Here is a 4,776-nt window from a genome sequence, read left to right as displayed (position 1 = left end):
TTTTGAGGGTTCCCCTATTAACCACCAGAGACTGAAACGATCGCTTAGTTTCTATTGGATTCGCCTACACAAGATATCCGGAAAATCATAACCATTTAGGTACTATTGGAATTTTCCACTTTCCTAAAAAAAAAATATATATATATATATATTACTGAACACTAGTAGGATCCTTGCAAAAATGATACAGAATTATTTTTTTAACTATAGATCAAGCTTTCGAACATCTCAGATGAATCAATTTATCAGAAAAAGTGAAAAGGTGTTCCGCTTTCTATGTCTCGCGGCAGAAATTTCTGCTCACAACACTCTTTTTGACGTTCTCCTATTCACCACCAGAGGTTGAATCGATCGCTTAGTTTCTATTGAAAAGGTGTTTTGAATTCTGACTGAGTGGAACAAAATATGATACTTGGCGGCAGTTCTAAAGAGCGTCTACAAAATGATATTAAGACTTCTAAAATATTGAAATAGTTAACTGGAATGATGCCTCAAAATATATGCAAAAATACACTACCAAAATTCTCATAAGAGGAACTAAAAGTAAGATGATACCAGTACCTTAAAATAAAATATTTTTGTTTGATATCGTCAATTTGAACGGAAATCCAGGACATAATAAATCGACGAGGATTTGTTTTATTGAAAATATTTTTTATTGATTCAGACGAGGGGCGATTCACTTGTGTATTTTCGATTCATGCCAACGTATTGATGAATGTATTAATGTATTTTTTATCGAATAAATGTGTATTTTGTGTAATAATGTATTATGCTCGGTATTATCACAAACGAAGTGACAGACGGAGCGGCTCGAAAACTTTGGTGACTAACCTGCTATTGCAATTTTTCAGTGTACCACATGGCAACACTACTACTAGATTGAACTAGCATTTTCATCAAATGTACTAGAATGTTTTGGTTCTATCTCTTTCACTCTACTCAAAACTGAAATCCATAAAAAAAAAATGACAAAATGATACGCACTCTTTGCACACTGTCAAAGAATCATTGTACACAAAATCAACTTTGTTCAAATCAAAACAAAAAAACTAACCCATCTGGTGGAGGATGGCACAAGCTTCCAAGAAAATTCTATTACAGTGAACCACATTATTTAAATGGATTTCTTCGCCAGTTAGTCGTCTGTCACTTCGTTTGTGGTATTATAGTGTATTTTAAGAGGAAAAGTTATTTTGTGTGCATTAAAAAAATAATAGTGTATTTTCCTAGATTTTTCTTGCATGAATGCATTGAAATCAGTTAACTCCAACCGGTACCTATTATCCTCTAATTAAATCCTGATCCAGAGTGCAGGGTTGATTTGGTGTTGAAGTCGGTGTTGATCAGTTTTATCTTAAACCAACATTTGGAAGATCTTCCAAACAGAGACGGTATTAAAAGTTAATCCACCATTAGAGTGTATTCTCTCATTTCAGTGCTTGTTTACATTTCGACCGGTAACTAGCGGCTTGATATGCAGTGCAGTGAAGAATGTTTATTGTTTTCCGCGAGGTAATTTTCCTAGTTCATACGATTTATAGTGTTCGGCGCAATGCTCGGTGCCAGCTGGTGAAGGTATGCATGTGCATTTAAGAAACCGCAGCTGAAAAGCCAGCTACTACAAGTGAGTTTAAAATGATAGAATATAGTGATGGATATTACCTAATTGACGAGAAGTTTTGGGAGACATTGGAGTTATTTTATAAATTTAAACTGCCAGTGTACATAAAAAATGTGTTATCTGCAAATGGGTATGGATCTTTATCATCCTTCCCTAGAATCAGAAGCAGTAGTTTTGATGAAACCGAGGCCACAATCCGTTCATTTTATCGGTGTGAAGAGAAAGGCTCACCCGACACTCTACATTTGTATCACGATTCGCCAACACTATTCAAAATAGTTCCAGGGCATCGTGAGCTAATTCTGGAATACTCCGCAAAACTAGGATGTCAGCAAAGTGAATTTCGTCAGGTATATTGCCTTAATTAATGAAGATAAACACATAATTATTACTTTCTTATTAATTTCAGTTCCAGTTATCACGATCTTCGGGACCTTCATCCCAGCCCTCGCAGTCTATGACATCTTCACAACTGGGAAACCAAGTGCAAAACTACCATGACGCAAGTCACATTCGGATTATAAAAAAACTCATTACTATGAACATGAACATTCCGGAAGATGTCCGGTTCAACGTTAGGATTGTTGACAGCGATTTAGCCACGGTTTCCTGCTTTCAATGTGAGCAGGAGATTGAAATCAAAACAAGAAACTTATCATCAACAAACCGCCAATGGATGATTGGAAAATTTGTCAACCACGTCGAGCTGCATTCTTCATCTCAAGGTAAAACTAGTGTTTTATACTCTTCTTGCCAGGAAGGATACTCGAAAGCTAGCTTGAAAGGTACCGCTTGCAGAACCGACTTTCGATGCGAGGGCCAAAAGGCCAACCGCTCTCTATTCATCGAATCAGATACAATGTTTTGTGTATGGAGGATCTGATTTTTTTTTCGGAAACGAGAATAGGGATGCAAATGTCATACCATTCAACTCAACTCGACGAAGTCGTTAAATGTGAGTCCGTGCTTAAGATGCAATTTACTTTGGAGCGTTTTTTAAAAAAATCAGAAGCTGTTTTCTCTGAAGCATCACTTCAGATTACAAAAAAAAACTCGCATCATGTTATGTAAAATGAATAATAAAACGAATAGAATGACGCGTGCTTTTATCAATCGGAAGTGATGTCGAGGCGAAAACTGCTTTTGAATTTTTCGGAAACACTTGCACAGTGACTTGCACCTTAGCAAATAAAAAAGATCATGTGACACCCCAAATCACATCAATATTTAAAGCCAAGGTGTGGTTATACTGAGTGCCCTGAGACGCATAGGCCACATCCGGACATGGTTCGGAAGTGGAGTAGTTTGTAAAGAATCAAAATTTCATAACCATGGTGTAAAAATTTATATTTTTGTTTTTCTGAAAATTGGTTTCACACGTTATTCATACTACTTTCTACTTTCTTCTTCTTTGCATTTCAAGCTTATTGCTTATCGCATATTAGCTTATTGCGTGGTCTCGACTTAGTGTTCAAGATGCACTGCCACATTTATTGATTGAAAGCTTTCAAGCCAACACCATGCACGAATTTTTATATTCCTCTTTATTCTGTGCCGTGAGTGAGGTGACAAATGTTTTAGTCACCTGGTGAGGTGACAAAAGTCACCGCAAGTGACGTGATTCTCCATGCAATTCAAATAGGGAGTCACCTCACTCGCTGCACAGAATAAGGGGGATTGTGTGGTAAGCTCAAATATACTCTATGCCCAGTGACATTTATATAAGGTCCGGGCCTGTTGGCTTGCTGGTGTTGGAAGCAAAAATATTGTAAACATTGCTGAGCACTCAAGTGACGACGTCACACTACCATAACATTCCATACTGCGAACAGTGAGATTGACGTCACTGCCAACAGCTATGCCGTGTAAAAATCTCCTGAGAGATTCCACTGCCTCTCGACCTCTAGCTTTCAACCAAAAATAAATAAATTTATAAATAAAGTTAAACAGGTAGTATATTCTAAATTCTAATCAAGGTTTTATTGTTTTATATTTCAGATAATAGTTTGATTGATAAAAGCGATTCAGAGGATGAGCTGGATTTCTTAGACGAGCTAGATCGCCGTGTACTTGAATTGATACACAGGCCAAATGCTATAAACTCTACAAGCAAACCTACAATGACCCGATCCATGAAAAGAAACGTAAAAATGACCACAGAAATTGCGCACGACATTAAACAACAGAAGATAACAAACTTTTCACCTCAACTACGGCAACACAACCAAAAGTTGTTGGGTACTTGCCAAAAGTTGCAGCAAAAGACGACAATCAATATTTCTTGGCCTTGCTTGTAAAACTACCTCTGACTTTCATGGTTAAAACGATTTTAACAGAAACCATTAATAATGGTTACAAGAATATTCTCACAACAAAATCAGAAGCAAAAGGGGCTCGTTATACAATAGAAGCTAAAAACATCGGAGCTTACCTTTATCTTATGGGAGGCAAAAAAGACTACGAAGAACTGGTGCTTAACCTCGGTCTTCCTTCTCTAAGTACAATTTTGAGACATATTCATAAATCTTGTAATAAAATTGTCGAGGGACAAGTACGTATTGAAGAGCTCTTGCGATTTCTAGAAACAAGAAGCCTACCAAAAGTAGTTTTTATTTCCGAAGATGGAACAAAGATCACATCAAGATTGAAATACGATATTGAAAATGATCAAATCACCGGTCTTTGTCCAAAATTAAACGAAAATGGTATTCCTGATGTCAAATCGTATCCTGCTACAACTCCGGAGCTCATCAAGTACCATATGGACAACAACCCTAAAAGCTCAATTGTGTATGTCATACTAGCGACACCAATGGCACCAAAAACACTTTCTTTCAATCTGCTCAGTTTTGGAACGGACAACAAGTTTACTATTGGAAAAACAAATGCATGAGAAAGGTATATGGTGCAGACGGTGATTCTAGACTAATTGGTAGCATGAAAGTTCGAATGGGATTGCCTAGAACCGTTTCAACGCATCCTTCTGAGATTCCCAGAACCTGGAGTAACTGGTATGCAGCTAAGGGACCAACTGGAATTATCTATATACAAGATACAACTCATATAATCAACAAACTTAAAAACTGTTTGTTGTCTTACACTAGAAGTCTTCAAATTGGTGAGTTACCATGTGCGTAATAAGAACTGTTTTT

The sequence above is a fragment of the Ochlerotatus camptorhynchus genome, unplaced genomic scaffold, assembly GCF_037179485.1.
Source record: "Ochlerotatus camptorhynchus isolate MF236.1 unplaced genomic scaffold, CSIRO-AGI_Acam_v1.1 ptg000151l, whole genome shotgun sequence".
In the NCBI taxonomy this organism is placed as follows: Eukaryota; Metazoa; Arthropoda; class Insecta; order Diptera; family Culicidae; genus Ochlerotatus; species Ochlerotatus camptorhynchus.
The sequence above is the reverse complement of the archived record's forward strand: the minus strand, read 5'-3'. Positions refer to the sequence as shown.